Source organism: Chiloscyllium plagiosum, chromosome 39, assembly GCF_004010195.1.
Source record: "Chiloscyllium plagiosum isolate BGI_BamShark_2017 chromosome 39, ASM401019v2, whole genome shotgun sequence".
Taxonomy (NCBI): Eukaryota; Metazoa; Chordata; class Chondrichthyes; order Orectolobiformes; family Hemiscylliidae; genus Chiloscyllium; species Chiloscyllium plagiosum.
Genome location: NC_057748.1, coordinates 7,935,550 through 7,945,942, shown reverse-complemented (window position 1 = coordinate 7,945,942; position 10,393 = coordinate 7,935,550). Strand labels below are relative to the sequence as shown.

At 41.8% G+C, this 10,393-nt stretch overlaps 1 protein-coding gene across 2 annotated transcripts in view; it reads right to left on the bottom strand.

The window, feature by feature from the left end:
• Nucleotides 1–9,462, bottom strand: part of lrrc4ba (leucine rich repeat containing 4Ba) — a 175,889-nt gene extending 166,427 nt beyond the window's left edge. Inside the window, exon 1 of one of the 2 annotated variants that reach the window (XR_006309756.1) lies at nt 8,696–9,462. The gene's annotated coding sequence lies outside the window, so the exon portion shown is untranslated. The remainder of the gene's footprint in view (nt 1–8,695) is intronic. The other variant, XM_043679642.1, reaches the window with a different exon arrangement.
• Between the last annotated feature and the right edge of the window lie 931 nt (nt 9,463–10,393).

Sequence of the window (10,393 nt, the reverse complement as noted above, 5' to 3'; positions counted from 1 at the left end):
ATCCCTTTCTTATTTCTCAGTTCCACCCAAATAACTTCCCTGAATGTATTTCTGGGAATATCCTCCCTCAGCACAGCTGTAGTGCTATCCCTTATCAAGAATGCCACTCCCCCCTCCTCTCCTGCCTCCCTTTCTATCCTTCCTGTAGCATTTGTATCCTGGAACATTAAGCTGCCAGTCCTGCCCATCCCTGAGCCATGTTTCCTAGTTAACTTGGTTTTGCATAGTTTCACATCCATGATCATAAATTGTTTTTATAATCATACGTTTTTATTTAAACTTTTAAATTGACCTTTGCTGGACTAAGACATGACTGCTGCTGATCACCTGATGCAAACTGACCACAATTTTTAGAAGGATCCCAATCAGTAGTTACCAAGACAGAACTCAGACATGCTTCCCCTGGATGTCACATCCTTGCATTGTGTGGTCTTTGCAGTTCACACAGAGGCCAGCAGGCAAAATGTCTTCCCTAGCCAATTCTGAACAAAGGGGAGCCATTGAAACTTATTATGCCTGAAATGGCACTATTTGCCTCACTGTTGTTCTCATATACATGAGCAATGATCCTTGCCAGATAGATAAAACTGATTGTCACATAGAAGATACCTCACAAAGTTTAAAATAATTCATCCAGGATCCCAATCATGAGACCAAACCTCGTAGCTTTTGTAAAAAAAAGGTTTAATTGTAATTTCTGGATTACCTTGCTGCTATCTGATAAAGAGCAACTGTGTAGGAAATATCAGTCAACTAGGGGTCCATAGCCTGCTAACATCAGAGCCAGACTCCAGGCTGGGCTATCTTGCCTCAAACTCTTCAAAGACTTGTTTCTGGAAGTATTTGTTTATTTGCCTGAACAGTGGACCAGTCTCATATTGCTACAACTTCAGCTACACAAAGACAGGAATTCTGGCTCAAAATCTGGACTTCAGTCAACTGCACCGGCCTGCATCCATATGCCCTGAGAAAAGAACTTCTCTGCACCCCTACCAACTTCAATGGAATGTGATTTTCCAGACTCAGCCAAAAGTCATGTGAATTAATGTACATATTTCTTTGAGTTTTATTTTATTATTCTTACTTGTAACCTCTATCATTTCCTTTTTAATCTTCCTTTCCTTGCATGATGATATGTCTCTTTGTGCATTGGTACAATTATCCCTTGGGTTTGAAAGCATGAATAAAACATAGCTTTGTTTTAACCCTTCTGAAAATTTGTTGTGGGTCACTTTAAAATTGGACTTCACCAGTAGAGGGTTTGACAAGAACACACCATAGTCTATTTAAAATGGGCAAAAAAATAAGAAAAATAAATTTTTAAGAACACCTTGGCTTCTGAACAGAAGAAGAGAAAAGCAAAATAATTCAATTTATCTCCTTGACTCCCTATCAATGACACATGGGCTGCACAAAATGTTGGCTCCCTTAAAGTATCTCACATGCGTGGCTACTCAAAGACATCTAATGGGCTGCACCATTGATGGCTATGTCAACAATGCTCTTAACCTTAAACTCTGGAATCACCTTCCTAACTCAATCATCTTTCCAGTTCGGAAGCAAAGTGATACCTTTGCCTTTTTTTTACCATGAGTTAAGAGTATAAGATTAGCAGCATAAGAACGAGAACTTGCAATTGGGAGACCACATCTTCAATACTGTGTACAGTTACACACAAACACACAAATTAGGAGCAGGAGTAGGCCATTCGGCCCCCTCACATCTGATCTCCTTTCAATAAGATTATTCTAAGATAGTTCTGAAGACAAGTTATATTGGTCTCAACGCATTAACTCTGTTTTTCTCTCACCAGAGATGCTTCCAGAACTGTTAAGTTTCTCCAGTGTTCTTAGGTTGTTTCAGGTTTCCAGCATTGGCATCAGTTTGTTTTTATTTTATTCAATATAATCATGACTGATCTGATTACTCCATGTTCCTACGTACTGGCCTTAACCTTTCACCACCCTCCTTGCTTATTAAGAATGTACCCACCTCTGCTTTGAAAATATTCAAAGACTCTTCTTCCATTGTCCTTTGAGGAAGATACGTCCAAAAACCCATAGAGTCATACAGCACGGAAACTTCGGTCTAACCAGTCCATGCTGAACATGATCCCAAACTAAACTAGTCCCACCTGCCTGCACATGGCCCATATTCCTCCAAACCCTTTCTTATTCATGAACTTATCCAAATATCTTTTAAACAATTTAATTGTGCCCACATCCACCACTTCCTCAGGATGTTCATTCCACATGCAAATCCCCCTCTGTGTAAAAGATTTTCCTCCTATGACAAAATCTCTCTAAAATGGGTCACCCCTTACTTTTAAGCAGTGACCTCTAATTCTAGAATCCTCCACAACAGAATACATCATTTCCACATCCACCCTGTCAAGACCCTTCAGGGTCTTATATATTTCAATCAAGTCATTCTTCTAAGCTCCAGCAGATAAAAGCCTCGCCTGCGTTACTTGTACTCATAACGCAAGCTGCCCATTCCAGATATTGGTCTGGTAAACTTTGTCTAAACCTTCCAAGGCATTTACATCTTTCCTTAATTAAGCAGTCGATTACTGCCTGGATGTAAGTTTGCTCACTGAGCTGGAAGGTTCATTTTCAGACGTTTTATCACTATACTAGGTAACATCTTCAGTCAGGCTCTGGATGAAGCACTGCTGATGATTCCTGCTTTCTATTTATATGTTTGGGTTTCTTTGGGTTGATGATGTCATTTCCTACGGTGATGTCATTTCCTGTTCTTTTTCTCAGGGGTGATAAATGAGGTCCAAGTCAATGTGTTTGTTGATAGAGTTCCAGATGGAATACCATGTTTCTAGGAATTCTCGTGTGTGTCTCTGTTTGGCTTGTCCTAGGATGAATGTGTTGGACCATTCGAAGTGGTGTTCTTCCTCATCCGTATGTAAGGATGAGAGAGTCATGTTGAATACTGTACACAGTACTCCAGATATGGTTCTGGTATCCTCACCCAAGCAAGCGTAAGCTTGCCTGATAGCAGCTGTTATGAAGGTTTATTGAGCTGAAAGGTTGTCAGATGGGGAGAGTTCTTGTTGTGTGTATTCTTTGTAGTTTAGAATAAATGATGTGTTTGTTGATAGAGTTTCAGATGGAATACCATGTTTCTAGGAATTCTCGTGTGTGTCTCTGTTTGGCTTGACCTAGGATGAATTATTGGACCATTCGAAGTGGTGTTCTTCCTCATCTGTATGTAAGGATGAGAGGGTCATGTTGAATACTGTACACAGTACTCCAGATATGGTTCTGGTATCCTCACCCAAGCAAGCGTAAGCTTGCCTGATAGCAGCTGTTATGAAGGTTTATTGAGCTGAAAGGTTGTCAGATGGGGAGAGTTCTTGTTGTGTGTATTCTTTGTAGTTTAGAATAAATGATGATTGTCTGTTTCCACTGGTTGTGGATAATGGAATTTAGGGCTTCATACTCAGGATGCAAGACTGAGATGAGGAGAAATTTGTTCAGTGGGTTGTGAATCTTTAGCATTCTCTAGCCCAGAAAGTTGTAAATATTTAGTCTTTGAGCATATTCAGTGAGATTGTTACAGTTTTGCGCTCCAAGAGAAGTAAAGCATATGGGGTTAGTGTAGAAAAGTAGAGTTAAGTAAGATCAGCCATGGTCTTATTGAACAGTGGGGCAGGTTTGAGGGGCCAGCTGGCCTGCTTCTGCTCTTAGTTTTGGTGTTCCTACCTCTGTGTTCTCCTTTAAGATGTTCCTTAAAACCTGCTACTTTGACCAAGATTTTAGTCTCCTGTCCAGGTTGGTTTTGTGTTGACTTTAGTTTAATAACCCACTAGTGAAGCATCTTGGGGTGTTTTAATATCCTGAAGAGGCTATATAAATGCAAGTGGTTATTGTTTTCAAACTACTTAGGGTTCAGAAAAGATTTACAAGGATGTTTCCAGGGTTGGAGGATCTGAGCTATAGGGAGAGGCTGAATAGGCTGGGACTGTTTTCTCTGGAGCACAGAGGTTGAAGGGTGACCTTACAGAGGTTTACAAAATCATGAGGGGCATGGATAGGATAAATAGGCAAAGTCTTTTCCCTGGGGTGGGGGAGTCCAGAACTAGAGGGCATAGGCTTAGGGTGAGAGGGGAAAGATATAAAAAAGACCTAAGGGGCAACGTTTTCATGCAGAGGGTGGTACGTGTATGGAATGAGCTGCCAGAGGATGTGATGGAGGCTAATACAATTGCAACATTTAAGAGGCATTTGGATGTGTATATGAATAGGAAATGTTTGGAGAGATATGGGCCGTGTGCTGGCAGGTGGGACTAGATTGGGTTGGGATATCTGGTCGGCATGGATGGGTTGGATCGAAGGGTCTGTTTCCATGCTGTACATCTCTATGACTACTTTGTTTGTAAAATGGCATGATTGAGGCACTATTGCTACTTGTGACTTTGGGGATCATTTAACAGATTCCTTTAGGTGTGTATTACCTGCTCCCAAGTGACTCTCTGGGATTCCACCTCTCACCGCTGGAAAATGGAGACAGCTCTGAAATTGCTGCGTTCTTCAAATACACAGTACAGTGCCAACCTACAAATCAACGTCAGTATTTCTGCAGTTGACTCTCGACAATAAGCCTGATGTAAATTCACTAAGTTTTCATCTATTCAAGCCTCAATTACCAGAACCAATCAGAAGAGTGGAAGGGAAGGGTGCAGAGTAAAACACTTTGAACCCCAGCAACTCAAACTACAATAAGCACCAAGATGCCTACTCTAATGCTGACATCCACTTGACCCCTGCCCTCCTGTTGTTCAGTGTCTGTAACTGGGGCAAATTCCTCACCTGATATGGAACTGTCAGTACAAACGGGTCATTCAGCCCAACTGGTCCCTGCTAGTGTTTATAATCCACACAAATCCTTTTCCATCTGATTTTATCTCACCCGCTCATCATATCCTCGCATTCCTTTCTCCTTCATTCCTTTATCCAGCTTCCCCTTAAATTCATCGATGCTATTCACCTAATCCACACCCCCCTCCCCACCCACCTGGTGCTACAGAGTTCCCACCACCGTCTGTGCAATTACATTTTTGTTAAATATCTTATTTTGATTTATTATTGGTTGTCTTCGATCAAAGAGAGCGTTTTGTTACTCTGTTTGCCTGGCCTTTCTGGTTCGCCTCCATTTCAATTTATATTGCAATTTTAAACAATCTCTTGGGTGGGAAACCCATAAGATTAGGTGGAACTTCAATTAAACTTAAATGGTGATTAAAGTCCTGCAGAGTCTAAACCAAGCGATGCAACTGATTCTGTCAGTTTTGCGTCAAGAAAATTATCCCCTTTGTGCCATCTAATCACTACTTCCCGAGTTGCCAGCACTCGTGGTGTCCTGCGGTGTGATATCTGTCAGCCTTAACCCTTGCATTCCCAACTCAGAGCAACATTGCTCAACTGAGAGCGACAGCCCCACCTACACTTATATGGTACCTGCAACGTGGTGAGGGCTGCTTTAGAGAAGCTTCATAGTGAACTACACAGAAAGGCATTCAGGTAAACGACCAAAAGCTTGGTTAAAGAGATGAAAGATTTGAGGAGTATCAAGGAGGTAGGGGCACTAAAAAGGTGGATGGTTCAGGGAGGAAATTCAAGAGTTTAGGGTCTTGGGAGCTTATGGCAGAGCTGCCAATGATGGAAAGATTAAAACTAGGAGGGCAGATGCTCAGGAAAGCAGAACCTTCAAATGTAAAAAGGTAAAACAAAAATTCAGTGAAACTTTTCTATCTATCTTTTCAATTTACAGCTTGTTCTTCATTCATCTCTGGGATTATGGCTGTTGCTGGCTGGGACAAGAATTGCTGCTCCTCCCTAGTTGCCCTTCAGAAAGTGGTTGTGAGATTCTTTCTTCAACCACTGCACTTCCAATTCCTTTCTTGAAACTATTTAACGTTTGATACAACTGAGTGCATTCTTTGGCCATTTTGGAGGGCAATTAAGAGTCAACCCCATTGCTGTGGATCTGGAGTTGCAAATAGGCCAGACTAGGTAAAGGTGGCAGATTTCCTTCCGAAAGGGCATTAATGAATCAGATGGGATTTTACAGCAATCAACAGCAGTTTCATGATCATTATTACACTTCCAATTCCAGATTTTTAGTGAATTCAAATTCCACCATCTACTGTGGTGGGATTTGAATGCAGATCCCCAGAAAGACTGTTTAAATCTCTAGATTATTAGTCCAGTGACAATATCACTGCACTACCACCTCCATGTTGGATTCTTGCTGATCTGGAAAGTGAACAAGTCTGAAATCAGAAGGTTTTGGGTTCAACTCCCATTTCAGAGATTTGACCAGCAAATTTAGGCTGATACTCCAAGGGAGTGCTGCACTGTTAGCAGTACCATCTGTCAGATGAGACATTACACTGAGATCCTACAATAGTGGTACAGTTCAGAGGTAGTTAATTGATCGCAAAGTACATTGGAACACACTAAAGTCATGAAGCATATTTCAGAATCATTTTTAAAAGAACTTTTTAAAAAATGCACAATAATTCAATAAAGCTGTCTCATCAACCAATGCTCATAGAATTTTAAAACACAAGAGGAGGCCATTCAGCCCATTGAGTCTATACCTTTTCTCTGTAGATCAATCCAGTGAATCCCACTCCTCTGCTCAATTCAAATACCCCCGTAAGTTTAATTCCTTCAAATGCATATCCAATTAATTGCCTATTGAAATCTAAGATCAATCTCTATTTTCACCACCATGTGCCAAACCTTCCTCTTCGATATCTTAAAAATTTCATCATAGTCAGGAGTCCCACTAACCTCGACGCTAACCGTCACTATTCCTTTAATTTGCAACTTTGTAACAAGAAGCATTTCCACATTAAAATACAACAACTGCAATGCACTGCTTTGTTGCTTCCAAACTATACTTTGGAATCTATCTCTGCATGTCAATTACACAGAGTGAAGGACATTCATTAAGCAATGCACAGTTCAGTCTAGTTACAACAAAAATTGCATTCATAGCATCAAATTATGCTTCTAATAATTACTTATTTATATTGGCCCAAGATTGTTCCCCATTTGATAGACCTTGAGAGAAAGAACATTGCAGAATGAGATTTAATACAGAGAGCTGTCACATTCTTCAAGCAGGTCTGAGACACAGAACATTGATGAAGCAGCTGAGAGATCATGTGCTCCCAGGGGTGCAGAGGGTCTGAAGTATTAACACATGGAATCCAGGTACCTTTGTCCTTCACATCAGGTTACACAAACCAAAACATAAGCAAAACATCACACTGTACACACTATATATCACAAAAACTGCATTGTATCAAACACACACAGACACTGTTCACATGTACTGGCTGGTGTACACATATTTCATATACACAATAAACTGCTCACACACTGCTCACACCCACTGTGTTGTGAATACCATAGTGCACATCCACATGATCACATATCATAGCAGAGAGCATATACTGTGTATGTTTACCTACTGCATCATACATACACACACACCCTGACAACAACATGCACACACCACACTGCACATGGAATACACATTATCCCACACCACAATGCATTGCCGTCTTTACTCAGATTTAGACAGACACTTTTCTGTTTCTATACCATCATATCCGAACCCTAACTCTATTTTTGGATGATATGTAGTTACTTCTATCACATTTTCTTTTCTTCCCTCTCAGGTTCTTTCTGTCTCTGGGTTTAATTATTTCCCTCTTTTGTGCCTCTCTCTCATTCTCTCACTTTGCTCTTTCCCCAACCAGTCTTTTTTCTCTGCCTTCCTGTTCCTTTTCTCTCTCTGCTACTGTCTCTAACTCCAGATGCGCATCTTCGCTTTTGTCTATGTAGTCTCCCATTCCTTTCATTAAAACAAACCTCTGCATCCTCCCTCTTTGTGCATCTGCTTTTCCTCCCACTACCTCTGTTTTTATTTCCTCCCCTTCCTCTTTCTCATTGTTTTCTGTTTAAATTCCTCTTCGGGGTCTGTTTTTTTCCTGTTTGTGAAGAATCTTCTCTTTGCCTGTATATTGGAGTGAGTACATCCTTCCTGCACGCTCATCTCTCAATTGTATTTTCCTTACACTCTAGCTATTTCGTCCCTTTCACCTAACCAGTCTAAGATATTTTGTCTCCTTAATTAGTTCAGAGATGTCCTTAAACATCTGTGGAGCAAGTGGGACTTATACTCGGGACTCCAAGCTCAGAGGTAGGGACGCTACCACAGCCCACCTAAATCAATGCATCTGTTTCTCCTCAGTCTATGTTTGTAACTTGATCGTTGCCTGTCCCACCTAACATTACCCTCTTTTTCCTGTGTGTTTGCGCTTTTCTTAAGTCAGTGTGGATTTGCCTCGCTGGCTCTCTCAGAACGTATCTGTGAGCCTGTGTGTGTGTGGTTTGTATGTTCTCATTTTCTCCTCATCCTTCGCCGAACCAGCAGAACGAATCCCATCCCCAATGTCAATTTCATTCGACCAGCCCTCAACATTCACTTCTCAAGACCAGCCCCCCTCATGCAGTGTTGCTCCGGACCGGATCCAAGCAATCTGTGCACAAAGCCAGCATCGTTTCCTCCGAACGGTTTGGAATCGTCTAGGATATTGTGGAAGGAGGGAGGGGAGACTGGATGAAGGAACGGGAAGGTAGAAAAATGGTACTTCACTCACATTTCCAAGACGAGTCCCACTGTTAGCCAGCTCGCTGTTGTCTCCTTTCTCTCTCTCTGCAGGTTTCTCCCCTCCCTACTTGTTTATTTTACTCACTGCCTGGGTTGCACGGAACCTAGAAAGACAGCTCCATCGCGAACCAGCTCTGCAGTAAGGTCTACACAGTCAGTCCCGTGAGACTTGGACTGGTGAACAGCTACTGGGAACGCTGTTAAACAGAGGGTGAGATCTTCTGGGTATCTCTCTCTCTCTTTCCTCCCCTCCTCTCTCCTCTCTCTCCCTCCTGGATGGATGCTTCGCAGAGAGCCAACCAGAGCAACGAAATTATCGTGCAGAAAATGCAGGAGTACCGTGCCTACCGTAACTTGGCATGGAGCAGTCGCACTACTGCAGCCCTGCGTCTTTAATCTACCTCTCTCCACCCCACCACCCAACTCCAAGATAGAAACTCAGCAGCCTTTTCTCTCGAACTCAGCTGTAGATATGAATTTCCCAAAAAGCTTTTGCATTTTGCCCCATTAATATTCAACAATAAGGATTTTTTTTGAAGTCCAGTTTTCTCGGGGTAAGAAATTCTGCTGTGTTCACACCTCATCAGCCTCTAGGTAATTTCCAAACGACCTCATCAGAGATGTTATTACACACCTTTGGAATTAGTGGGACTTGAATACAAGGCTAACTATTCTTTCCAATGTTATTGATTGGGTAACTTAATTCACCCCTCAATGACTATACCTCCTGGAAACGTCAGGTGGAGCTCAGGGTGAGGTTCTGGATGTAGGTTTGCTTGCTGAGCTAGAAGGTTCATTTTGTCACCATACTAGGTAACATCATCAATGAGTCTCCGTGAAGCACTGGTGGCATGGCCCACTTTCTATTTGTGTGCTTAGGTGTCCTTGTGTTGGTGATGTCAATTCCTACGTTGGTGACATCATTTCCTGTTCTTTTTCTCAGAGGGTGGTAGATGGGGTCCAAATCAGAGAATTAAACAAGACAGACTTGCAAAAAATGAAACCAAGTGGATCCAACACACCATGCTTCTATGGATTACCCAAAATTCACAAACCCAGAGCCCCCCTCAAATTCATCGTCTCACTACCTGGAAAACCAACACCCAGATTAGCCAAGGAACTACACCAAAGTCTAAAAACACTTAGTAACAGACTCACACCACTTCATTCACTCCACCCGAGAATTCCTGAAGACCATCAAACACACCAAGATAGAAGAGGATGAAATAATGGTTTCCTTTGACGTAACAGCCCTGTTTACATCCATCAACATCAACCTGGCCAAGGAAACACTGACTACACTATTAGAAGAACCAAAGACATATACACCCAGACACCTTCAATAAAAAACCCACAGCCAAACCAACAGAACACCCATGGGATGTCTGATATCAGGGTTCTTAGCAGAGGCAGTAATGCAGAGACTCGAACAAACAACTCTGTCAACCATCCAACCCAAACTTTAGGTCTGCTAGGCGATGACACCTTTGTCATCACTAAACAAAACAAATTAGAGGAAACCGTCAAGACCATCAATAATACCCTAACTGGCATAAAATTCACTAAAGAGGAGGAAAACAACAACAAACTGCCATTCCTAGATGTCACAGTAGAGCGAGTAGCCAATGCGGAAATTCAAACCAGCATCTACAGGAAAACAATATATACGGACCAAATACTGAACTAC